This window comes from Pteronotus mesoamericanus, unplaced genomic scaffold, assembly GCF_021234165.1.
Source record: "Pteronotus mesoamericanus isolate MK-2021 breed Mesoamerican mustached bat unplaced genomic scaffold, CSHL_Meso_final contig_124, whole genome shotgun sequence".
NCBI classification, from domain to species: Eukaryota; Metazoa; Chordata; class Mammalia; order Chiroptera; family Mormoopidae; genus Pteronotus; species Pteronotus mesoamericanus.
In genome coordinates this window covers 3,949,566-3,963,192 of record NW_026555051.1, presented here as the reverse complement: position 1 = coordinate 3,963,192, position 13,627 = coordinate 3,949,566, and positions in this window count along the sequence as shown.

Genomic DNA, 13,627 nt, shown 5'->3' with positions numbered 1-13,627 from the left:
CCATTATTTCCCCTTCCTTCCTACCACCTTAATATTCCCACCATTGAGTCAGGCTCTGAGTACTGTGCCTATAAATTGTCTGGGAAGGGAAATTGGCTCCTGGGTTTCTCCTCCAGCTTTCTCTTAGTTCATTGTCTGGCCTAACTGTATATGTTAGCTAATTGTCACTATTAGAAGCACAGATCCTGAGGTCGTGGGAATGAAGTGTAGGACAGATACCTCTTAAGGCTGCAATCTCAGTTTACAGAGAATAGAAAACTCCCTCTGAGGCCTGCGAATGCTTGATTAACACAGGGAATTTCCCAAGAGTGGAGATGAGGAAGCGCAGTGGCTGGCTTAGGAATCTATTTCTTCACCTTGTATGTCTAAGTTTGAGTCCTGCCTCTTTCATGTGAGCTTTAAGGAGCGTCAGTAAAAATCACTTATTTCAAGCTGTTTCACTTTGGTTTTCTAATACATGGATATATTTTACACAGTGTCATTTGCCATGTAAATATCTGAGCTATTACTTTCTTAAAATCATTGTTAGTTTTTGAAATGTAATTTATTTTAAAGGTAGATTTTATCACTTTTAGAAAAGAAAACCACTATCACTTCCCATAAATAAAAGATAAATATTAAATAAGTGCATACTTTTAAAGCCACCTCCCACTTTGGGAAATGGCTTAGAAAAGTTAATTGGTATTTGGAATCAAAGGACCAGAGTTCTCTTGTCAGCTCTGCTAAAGTTCTCTGGTTTGGGGAAAATTACTTAATTTCCCTGAACCCCAGGTTTTTTTTGAATAATAACAAAAAGGGAAGCGATAATGCTTACTACAAAGGGTTATTATGGGGATTAGAAATGATGCTATAACTCCGGCCTGGTGATCTAGTTGGAGCACCATCCTGTACACTGAAATGTTGCAGGTTCTATTCCTGCTCAGGGCACATACCTGGGTTGTTGCGGGTTCAATCCCCTGTTGGAGCGCATACAGGAGGAAACCGATTGATATTTCTCCCTCACTGATTTTTTTTTCCTCTGTCTCTTTTTCTTCCTCTTCCTCTCTCTCAAATCAATAATAAAATATCCTCAAGTGAGGATTAAAAAAAAATTAAGAAATGATGCTGGATAGCATACCTGACACATTATACCTGACACATTTTAAATGTAAGGACTCACTCAGAATTTGATAACCATTTTTATAATTATGTCCTTAGTGTATCAACTTATTGTTCATCTTTGCTTTCTTTTTAAGCTTTGCCTTCTTTTCTTCTCCAAGTGCCATTGGATAGATGAAGCTGAAAAGGGAAATAGATGGTTCTTTTTACTATCAAGCCTGAAGTTAAGCAAGTATGACATGTGGTTCGCCTGAAGTGCCAATGCCCATTTATCAGTAATGGTGCCTGGATTTCCTTATCAAGAAGGCTTGTAATAATGATGCTGTGATTGAGTCAGCTGTCTGTCTATCCTAAGTGTGGGAGGGAGAGAGGCTGACAGTGCACATAGTTCCTATCTCCCTTTCACCAATCCCTCTTAGCTTGCCAGAACCTACATCTTGCAAGGTACCCCCAGTTCAGCATGGACTTCTTCCTCAAAAGAGCCCTTTAAAGTCAGTTCAAGTAAACAACATTCATTAAGTCTATTTCCCATCCTAAAATAGTTTTTTAAAAGGAAACCCTCTCAGGCTCTTCTCATTCTATCCCCTCTTTTTTACTCCTCCCAAAGAACTTACCTTCCAGTCCAACTAATTCTTATTGTTTAGGGAGAGAGAAGAGCTCCCTGTGTAATTAGGGCTACTCACCTGTCACTTTCCTTGCTCTGTGATATGTTACAAAAGTTTAGCAAATACACGCTCAAGGAGGCTGGGGTGAAGGAACAATGTGTGAGGCCTGTGCTTTAGTTAGTGCTGACATCTCCGTCGCAGCTTGCTGAATGCTCATTTACTAGGCTCTGCAAAGAGTTTTGGCAATGGGACGTGCTAACAATAGTGACATAGTGAAAAGTCATCGGACATAAAAGTCTGTTTATGACACTTCCCTCCTTTCCAGCTCACACCCTGGAATGAACCAGTAAACAAACCATTAAAACAAGAGCAAAATTATTCTGTGATTTAAGGCTCTGTCCTAAGCAGGAAAAGAATGCTGTAGAAAGAAACTTGACAAAGTATACTTGGGAAAATTTAACTTTTAAATGACTTTTTAATGCCAACAGAGTCTAAAAGCGGACATTGACATTTTTAATATTTGTCCATTATCATTTAATGTGATACATTAAGTGTTGCTTCAGGGAGCTTGGAATTGTTCACTTCCAAGAAGTTAGGAAGGTGCTCATTATTTTTCTTATTACTTCTCTTTAAAATTTGTATTGTTCTTATCATCCACAAACTTCTCCTTTGTAATTTTTATTACTAACAAACCCATAACCTGATTGGCTTCTCTTGAAATAGAGGGTATTATGAAGTGACTCAGGATATAGATACGGTGCTGATGGGATCAATTAAAATGGAATGTAACCCAGAGAAAGGTGCTTTGTGGAGCATCACAATGTGACATAGATGAGTTTAGAAATAATCACTTATTTTAGGAGCACATTTTGCAAACTGGTTAAGCTAGATATTTGTGATCGTCACATTCTGGATCAAAGTAAAGGACGAGATAGAGGAGGACGAACTGGCAAATATTATGATTTAAAAGGAATAGATGTTCATCAATGAGCATTTCATTTTTCAAAGGGCTTTCAAGTTAGCTCATCATCTGAAAGCTTTTCTATGCCTCCTTCATACTTTAGTTTCCACTTTCTTATTCCTTTACCTATTAGAAATCACATCTATACAATAGCATTTGAAAATGACCTACAAAAACAAACAAATACCTTTGATTAAAGGCTAAGGTTAATTGGATGTGTAAGAATGTGCTGTTATTTCTTACTGAATTGGCTGAGCTGTACAGTTTTGTGGTGTTATTTGAAAATCTGAAATTAATGATTATATAAGAACTTGCCAAATATGATCACAAATTTAAGTACCTCAGGACTACAATTTTCTTCCTTAACTTCAACGTTCATCCAAAATCTCCCTCACTCAAACCCTTTCAAAGGTTGCCTTATTTCTGAGGAACCCACAAACCTCTGCCTGGCTTCAAAGACTCAATTTCTTTGCATCTCCCCTGTTTTCTTCCCCCCTCCTTGTTCTCTGTAGTCTCCCCTAAACTGCATCTTCTGCTCCCTCTGTCCCTTTTCTTACCTTCCTTCTTCACTTTCATACCATCAATGCATTTCCCAGACTTGACTTTCCTTTTTCTCTCTCTGCCTGTTCAAGTTCAGTTAGACTTATTCACAGTCTGTTTCTTCTAGGGAACCCAGATCACTCCATTCTCTACTGAGCTCCCATTCTTCTAAAATACACTTTTTAAAGCCATGTTATCTAATGGAAATAAAACACAAGCCATGTATGTATTTTTACCTTTTTTAAAAAAACAGGTAAAATAAATTTTAATAATATATTTTATTTATTCTAATGTTTCCAAAACTTTTATTTTACCTAAGATCAATTTAAAATTATTAATGAATATTTTCATTGTAAAAAAAGTCTTAGAAACCTTGTTTACATTTTATAATTGCAGCACATCCCAATTTGGACTGGCCACATTTCAAGTGCTCAGTGTGGCTAGTGAATACTGTTTTGAGTATAGGTTTATAGTCTATATCATGTTTTCTCTCTCTTAAATATGTTTTTCCTTATTTCGTATCTTTTTCACCTGGGCCGAATTGCAAAGAACTTCCTCTGTCTTCACACTTTATTCCTATGTAGTAAGCTGTTAGTAATTGCCTGTTGATGAATTGGTAACACTTTTTTTATAGAGGTCCTCTGTTTAAGTTAGTATGATATTACCTAAGCATACTTACTCCCACTACAGCATCCTCATGCTCAAAATTTTCCTCCTCTTCCCCATACTTGAATTATGATTCAATTTTCATATTACATGTATTTTGTTATATTTGAACCTTTGGGGGTAGGTTGGATGGGATTATAAGAAATATATATGAATTATTTGCAGTTCTATTGCACTAGAGAGCAGCATTTTCACAGAATACTCATCATTCAGACAACTCAGGCAAAATAGGATTTACAGCTGAAATCAATGGAATAATTGTTTTTATTGCCTTTTTTGACTTTTCTACCAGAGACTGACCAAAGACTCACAGTCCCCTTGTCATGAGACCCAACCATGAAGTAGGGGCTCTCCAATTTGATTCCATATTCAAAAAGACACCGTTTACAAGCCGAAACCAAATCACCAGGATTGAAATACCTTGTAAATTGCAGGGAGGGAAGGGTGTTGGACAAGGATGGAAACCCTAGGGAGTCCAAGGTCAGAAGGAAGGCCTGAAATATAAGGGCATTATGAGGAGGGTTTCAAATTCTGTCAGAGATGCCTAAATGGGGGGAAGCAGGAAGAGAATACAAAGCTTACCTATTCCACAATTTTACCAACGGGGTACTTATGTGTACTGTTTCTAGCCTTCTCATCCATTTAATTCAAAATAAAGGTCTCAAGTCAGAAAGCAGGAGTTATAATTGTAGAACGGTGCCAATAAACAATGCCAAAGTCCATGATTTTTCTCATTGCATAGAATTGTCACATTCAAGTTACAAACACTATCTACACACAGTCTAATGTTTAACACATCTTACAGTTTTTACTAAGAATTTCTCGATTGGTCCCTAATGGGCCCATTTATTTAATTTTAAAGTCTTGTTTTTGTTTCTTATTGGTAACATTAAATTTAGTTCTTCATTAACTTTCTCCTCATATGATAGCAAGTGCATCTGTTACTGAACAGAACTGCTTAGTGTGGCTTAATTTCACATTTAAAAATTTCCACATTTTAAACATTTGGTACATTCACATTTTAATAACATTTTGACAACAAGTTCTTTTTATTAAATGTATTGTGGTGACATTGGTCAATTACATTATATAAATTTCAAGTGTGAAATGCTATGTCATCTATATTTTGTATTGTGTGCTCACCATTCAAAGTCTAGTCTCCCTTTGTCACCATATATTTGACCCCCTCTACTTCTTTACCCTCCCCCACCCCCTTTTCCCTCTGGTAATAATCCTTCTGTTGTCTGTGTCTATGAGTTTCTTTGTTGGTTTGTTGCTTTCTAATTTATATCCCACACATGAGTAAGTCGTATGGTTCTTGTCCTTTTCCTTCTGATTTATTTCATTGGTGGGAATGTAAATTGGGACAACAAGGTCTTAATATCACAGCCAGTTCAATGAAAGCAAAGGCACAAGCTAGAGTCCACATTGTTTCAAATGAGGGGCTTAGGAGTTCACTGTGACTAAAGTGTGAAAATTCTGTCCAACTTTTGTGCTTACATTGTTCTCTCTGGACCTGTGTGGGCTGCTCATGCCCTAGCCAACTCTCTAATCCTGAGCATAGGCCTGGACCTGTGTGTGCTGACTTCTCGGGGACCTGGGAAGTCCCCCTGCCTCAACATGCACTTGCTGTTAGTTAGCTGATAACTGGAATTCTGAAAGAAAGACATGTCTCCTTTTGCCTACCTAGTTTGTTAATGGAAATAGAAATGTCCACAGGGGAGGATTTTGCTTAGTAATTTATGCTAGTGTTTGGGAAGTGCCTGCAGAATGGGCCAGTCCGTGATGCTTATTTCTTTCTATGTTACATTTCCTTTGATTTTATTTGTTAGGATGTAATTTTAAGCCCTTTAAAACCAATAATAAAAAGAATTAAGCCTTTTATTTTTATATCTTTGATTTTTAAATTTAATTTTCTAATACTTTGTTTTTAATTGCATTTTGCATAAGTACTGGTCTTCAATGAGTCCTTTTTCATAGAAAGTTTGAGCAAAACTAATTTTATTCCTTAGTGTATAGAGTAGGGAAGATATCCCCCACCCACCCTCTTACCCCAGAGTAGATTTTCATAGGGGATAGGAGGCAGGAAACCCAGAGCCCTGGATACCGGAGGGAATAAAGCAGGGCAATAATTGTTTCTATGAAAAACAAGGTTGTCCTCATTAGTTTGCTTGAGGCCAGCCCCTGCATCTGTTAACAAACTTACCATTCCACAAGCTTTTATGGAATGTAAAATATATTTTGTGTTTAATGCATCGTCCTTGGTGCTGAAAGGGAAATGAATAATCCTTATTTTCCAGAAAGAAATAATGTGGTTTGGTGGATGCATAGTATTGTCTCTGCCAAAGGATTGTAAAATGTAGTCTATGTTAATCTTTTAAGCAGTTTTATTTCCTCCAAGGAAGTAGGAAATAAAACCACTGAAGAGACACAGCTTAAGGAAGTATAAGCTTATTTCAGCAGATTCTATGAGAGATCTATAAAGGGTGTTCTGCTCTTAATTTGCCATTGCAAAGAGTAAATCGTGACAGAGGCCATTTGATTTTCTATTTTAAGTTCTATTATAAGTACCTAAAGTAGTAGGTATATATTAGCCACCTCTTGTGGGGACTCTAAAAGCTGTTATGGCTGTTTGATAGTCCAGATATTTTGAAATCAAATTCTCTTCTGATCTACCTCATAGTGTCTTTGATAGAGAAAGATTCTTTTACACAAAAGGACAAACAGTGTTGTTAAAGAAATCAAGGAGTCTAAGTCTCTGAAATATGACTAAAACAGATAAATTAATTCCCAAACTTGAACTCATTAATTTTGCAATATCTTTGGGAGATGAGTCATCACACTTGAAATATTAAAAATATAGTATTGTATGTGAGAAAATAGTAGTGTGAAAGGTGGTAGAGTGTAGGATCCCAGGATGGCGTGGAGAAGAAAACAGAGGTCTATCCTGCTCAAAGACTCTTTGAAGGTTTTATGGACTTTATCATGTCTGGTGGCAATGCAGGAGCAAGCTAGATTTTATCTTAAACCTGAACCAAAGTAACTTATGAAAGCTTTTCCCGATGATTTCCCGTATTATCTTCCCCCATATTGTCAAAGTTGTGTCCTTTCTCATTAACATTACATTCCATCTTCTATAATGTCTTCAAGAAGTTTGGCTAGGAGAGGATAGGATCTTTGTCTCTATGTTATAGTTCATGATATATAGTGCTACCAGTATATTTATTAGGATTTGAATATTTTGAACTATTCTGCTTCTCCAGGTTCCTCATATTTTAAGATTAACGTTGAACCTGAGGCCCCAAGAACCATAAGATAGTAAGGAGCGAGAGGCCAGGACCAGGGTGTGTTGCCTTATATTATGATTTGTTCAATTGAGCATAAATATTAATTTTCTGTAAGGCTTTTTATATCTTAATTTTCATCGGACTTATATAGTACTCTCATTAATATGTCCTCTTTTATTCTGAGTTATTCTAGTGAGTTGTTATTTATTTTTTGGATCAAAAATTTGAATTCTATCTGCATTTTACTGAAAGGTTCTTTCTTGAGCCTATTTACTCCTAGTCTTGAAGAAGTCCAAGTAGGTTGGCCTCCACTAAGGCCATCAACTCTTTTACAAATCTTGACTGCTGGCTGGTTCTTTATTTGAGCAGACACCAGGTAATTGGGTATTTCATTATGTTCTGCCAGTGAATTTCGTTCCCATTTATACTCTTATCCAGAGCCACATAATCCTGATATTTCAATGGTACTTCCAGCATGTGTTATACTTCAACCAATTAATTAATGTTGGTCTCTGGTCATTGCATATAGGAAGACACTTGAAGGGAAGTTTACCTTCCAGCTATAATAATAATAATAGTCATCATGTGAATTCACTTTTCTAGTGTGGTGGTTGGTATCTAAGTGTAAAAAGATGAACCATGCAATCCAGGCTTGTTCAATACAAAGAATTTAAAACTCACTGAAACTAGATTTAAACATGCACTTAGCTAGTTAACAATAGGACCTATAAAACCTTGGTGAAGATATAACCACCAAATGGTCTCTAAATCCAAATGTGAATACAAATTTTTTATTGGGTTAAGAAGATTGGCCACTTTAAGTTTTTTTCTTTTACTAGGATTATGTGCTGAGTTATTACCCTTTTGAACAATTATCTTTTAAAGTAATTACACTTCTGGGATGTATCCCAAGGAAATAACTCAACAACAACAAAAAGTTACATGTACAAAATTTTTCATTGAACCAGTATTCAAAATAACAACTAATGTTTTTAAATGACCTAATTTCCAATAAGAGATAAATGGTTAAATAATTAATTACATACCAAAATTATTGATTATAATGTAATTGTTAAAAATGAAAATTAATGACTTTATACCAACTTGAAATAAAGTCTATGACATGTGAAATTAAAATACCAGGATATAAAGATGTAGTTTTTTCCACCAATAAAACAAAGATTTACTAGGCAAAGGAGGAACCAAGGGAAGCAATAAGAGGACAATTAAGCAAAGAATAAAACCTCTTATTTCCATGAAGCTTGGTATATGTACAAATGAAATGCAATAGAGGCTGGAAAAGTTATAGTGTGATTCATTCACCAGCTTTACTGTTCTAGTATTCTTGGAGATCCCATCAGGAAATAAAGGAATATATGGTTTTAAAATTTTTCCTTCATGTGTGCTTGTCTCTACAAGGTTATGATTTCATTGAGAGCTCTTGGTAAGCTTGAGAGCATTTCAGTTATTACTATACTCAGAGGACATTTTGAATTCCTCAACAAGATGCAATTTATTTTTTAAAATAGTAGCCCTTTCTAGAATGCACATGCTGTATACACATTTATTAGATATTTGAATTTTAACACTTTTTAAGATTGCTTCCTGCCCTTGAATTGAGTTTTGGTTACAGTAGTCTGAATCTATCTTCTCTAATAACAAAGCAGAGGATAAGAGTGCGCCAAGGACTCATTATTTTGCCAATAAATGAGTTTCAAAAATAATATTTATTAAGCTCCTGGGAACATGTGTTAATAACAAGGTACCCAAAGGATTTTTTGGTTTTTCAAGAAGCATATGGTGACTTTGGAAGTGGACTAGTAACATTGTATCATAGAATCAAAAAGCTAAAGGGGACTTCAGAAATCATATTTTCCATTACCTGATTTCATGCAGAACTTCTGCTAACCCATCCTAGAAAAATAAGAACGCGGTTTTTAATGACATCTAGGGAGGCATATCATAATCATATTGAGGAATGGTTTTGTGAATGGACAATAAATATGTCTTCATAACAGTGTTATTGCATTTGAAAAAAACATTGCTTAGCTATTGAAAAACCTCAAAGATTAAAAATGCAATGTTAGGCACTAGCTTTGGGGTGGCAGTTTGTTTCTTAGAATTTTTGTGGTCTGTGTGCGCAGAAGCAAAGAAAACTCATACTGCAAATTGTGCACGCTGATAACAGATGTGTGCTTATTAATAAAAATAACAAAAGTACAACAACTTCTACACAGAACTCCACAATTAACTGTAGTTTTATTATCAAATAATGTGTTAAATATCTTCGCAATAGCTGTAATATCTTAGAAAAACTAGTAATATCATTCATTTGTTTATTAATACTTATTCAGGCTGTGTTATGTGCAAAAAATTATCTTAGGTATTTTAAAGCTTATACATGCACCAAAAGAGAGTCCTGTCATCAAAAAAACAACAATGCGGAAAATAACACAGGCCAAGCAAACGTATAATAGAAGACTGAAAGGAGAGGGATCCCCTGCAACTGAAGGTATCAGGACTTTGAACTTGGCCTAGAGGTCAAATGTTCTCCCAATAAGTACATCTATTCTTTCAACATTTTTTGAGTATTTATGCAATGACCATGTGACAGGCACTGTGTTAGTAATGAGTATACAATAATGAAGACAGATCTGATCCTGTTCTCTTCAAATTTACAGTCCAATAGGGGGAAAAGCATGAAAGAAACAATCAGCAAGTGATAATGCCAAAACAAAACTATCTCACAAATGCTCAGCTGATTCTGAGAGTAAGAATTTTACTTATTGCTGCTATGAGAGCAAGAGCTGAATCAACTGTTCTTACTGAAGAGCGGCAAGGATGTAGGCCTTTGTGAAATATATTTTAATTGGAAAATGATACCTTAAGAAAACCTCATAACCACTAGGTTTCTGCCAAAAGTTACCATTTAGGCTGTTCTACTGTGGAAAAGAGGGGAGGTGGAGAAACCCTTCAAGGTTCACCTTTGCAATTACTGTACTTTGATCATTTTACTTTTAAAATCTTCCTTTGATATTGTGGCTGATTATATAAATAAGTCTGGAAAACATTTAGTAATTGCTCTATCATATTATGCCATGCATTATTGGCTTCTTCCCATGAACAATAAGATGTGAAAGTCTATGTCATTGCCTATAGTGTCTCAGTTAGATCCATTATTTATAGCAGGGAGGTCCAATCTTTTGGCTTCTCTGGGCTACACTGGAAGAAGAGTTGTCTTGGGCCACGCATTAAATACACAAACGTTAATGAAAACTGATGATCAAAAAAAAAGGGTTTTAAGTACCATTTTGTGTTGGGCCACATTCATACCCATCCTGGCTGCATCCTTAGACACCCCTGATCTATAGCATCTTGTTATTTCTATAGAAACTTTTCATAATCCTGGATGCTGATTTATTTTTAAATTGCATTTAAAAATAATGATCATAACTAGGAGTGTTACACTTCAATACCTAAATTCTCAAAATACCTGAGGCTCTTCCTTTTCAAGAAGCTTCATTTTTGTGTATATATACATTATCCCCATTGCACTGTTCTTGGCATTTATGTATTTGTTTTTGATCCAAGTAATTTGCAGCACAAGTTTACTTCATAATGTAATTTGCAAATATCCTCTCTGTAAACTTAAATAATTAACTCTGTATTATCTATATTCATGGGTGGTGGTATAGCATGAATAAGTCAAGTCCAAAGATAATATGCAGAAATTTAACTCTCAATCAGTGATTCTCAAACCCTGCATTAGCCCCGCAGACTATTCTCATACCCCGATGATGCACATTAGCCTGATGAAAGTAGAGCTGCTTTGATTAAAACAAGTGTTGTAAGCTGAAAACTCTTGCTTCTTTAAAGACACAGGAACCTCCAAGGAGCCTCACAGCTTCTCGGATCAAAGCTGTGAAGCCTCTACCTGAAATTTCATTTCAGTTGGCATGTGATCTATGGGTTCCTTGGGGCCATGGGCTTCCTCTTGATGGATTGCGAAATGATAATTTTCATAAGAAAATAGTACAAATTTCTGTAGATTTTAATCTTCCTTGAATGTCACTAAAAGCCATTTAAACTGTGATCTATTTGTGTTATTATAGGATACAAAATTTAGTACCTTGTACCATCTTCAATATGTTTGTTTTTCTTTTTCCTTTTTTAAATTTCATTAAAAAAAAACCACTGAGTTCTTTCCCTATTAAAAAGTGGGAGCCCACATTGTGGGTGGATCGTAGGTCTACTAGTTTACCTAAATGAGCCACAAGAAAAAAGTTTGAAAATCTTTCCCATAAAATTACATTCAGTTTCTTCCCTGTTCAGTCTTGGCAACAAGTAGACAAATGAGCATGATTTCATTCCAGTACATTTTATTTCCTCTGGCCACCTTTTGATGGAGGTATGAAAAGCTGAAATGTGGACAGCTGGAGGGAAAATGAGAAACAGCAGCAAAGGACCCCATTAATGGAAGTAGCAACCTGTGAAAAGGCTTCAAGGTGCTGAGAACACAGGTATCGTATAGCAGTTGACTGCTCTTTATGTACAAATTTAAAAGCAGCAGACATCACCGTCCCTGCCTAACTCCCAGTCTGTGCAGTACTACACTTTTTATAGTCTAAGCCTTCTGGACCTATTATACAGGATCAGCCCTACTCTCATTTTAGGAGCTAATTTCAATATAGCCCAGGAGGGCAGTAGTTGTCTCATACTCTGACACTTAAGTTACATTACTTTTAAAATTCTTAGGCTACTTTGCCACTGATCTGAAAAGTGGGGCTTCTTTGTGCCTAGTGGCAAAAGCCTTCTACAACATCACTGCTCAAATGGTGGTTCAGGGACCTGCAAGTGTCCACATCATCTGAGATCTTGTTGGGAAATGTTGAATCTTAATCCCCACCTCAGACCCACTGAGTCAGAATCTTTGTTTTAGACAAGTTTCCCAGGTGATTTGTATTCACATCAATGTTTGACATGTGCTGGTATAGAATGCAGTTCCCATTTTTTCCATCCTAGTGACTAGCTGTAGCCTTGAACCTGCCCCTGGGGTACATACTTCTCTTGTAGTGACTACCAGTCCACCTGCTTGTCTAGTCTTATCACTATTGCCTTCTTCTAAATTAGCATTTGCTATCTTGGACTTACTATTTTGATACTTTGACATCATCTCAGATGGCCCAAAGCTGGTGTTCCCCATGGTTTGTCTTCAGTTGTCTGTTTTGATGATCTTTGGGAAATCTCTATATAACTGGAGTCTCCTCCAATAACTGTAGCTCTGCGCCCACCCAGTACATTGCTCCAGGGTATGTTAACCAACCCATGCTCTGACTTAAGAAACATCTCTAAGCCAGTTATTAACCTGAAGAATTCCTTTAAAATGTCTTTGTGGAGTTCTCTAATGATTGATTATCACCTAAAAAGAATTAAGCAAAGTTTTAGAGTTTGTATCTTTAATGTGTTTCTCACATTATTGTGAGAACTATTGGAACTATTGGAAACTCAAATGAAATAGATTTGTATATGAAACTTAGACTTAAGGATATTAAAGTAACTTAGATGTGACTAAGATGTACATAATTAAAGAGTAAAGCAATATAACGATAAAATATCTATTGGGTGGGAAATACCATAAACAAGAATAAAAAGCATTGGTCTAAGAGAAAATGTTTGCCACATATATAAAAGAAATAATACCTGGAATAAATAAAGAGCTCATATAAATAAAAAAGAAAAAGACAGCCCAAGATCAGAAACCAGAGGATATGAACAGACAATTCACAGAAGAAAAGCCAATGATCCACAAAACAGGAGAATAAATGTTCAGCCTCACTAGTAATTGGGGAAATGCAAATTAAAACAACAATGTGATATCTTTCATCCCTCAGATTGGTATTAATTACAAGTATTGACTATAAGAAATGAGAGCAAAGAAACAGTAAAATAGACACTCTTATACTGTTGATGTGTATGTAAACTGTCACAGCCTTAGGTATGTTATAAAATTATAACTACTTACCAAAAAAATATTAAAACCCTTTGACTTCTTTGCAGTTGCACTTCTGAGAACCCACATAAAAGAAATATACATATTGCACCAATATTCACAAAGATGTATGTACATTAATTGGCATATAGTTTTTAATCATGAAAAATTAGAAAAAAACTAAATCCCTATTAATTGGGGAATGAGTAAATAAATTATGGCCCATCCATATTTTGGAATACCTTTAAACTTTTATAAAGATATATATATATATATATATATAGAGAGAGAGAGAGAGAGAGAGAGAGAGAGGAAATACTCGAGGTTATAAACAAGTTCTTCCTTAGGTGTATATATATATGATTTTGTTCTATGACTTGCTTTTTCAACCTAATTACATGTCTTGGAGGTTATACATACATACACACATTTGTGTTAAAAAACCGTGTTTGTCTGTCTGTCTACCTATTTGTACATAAAT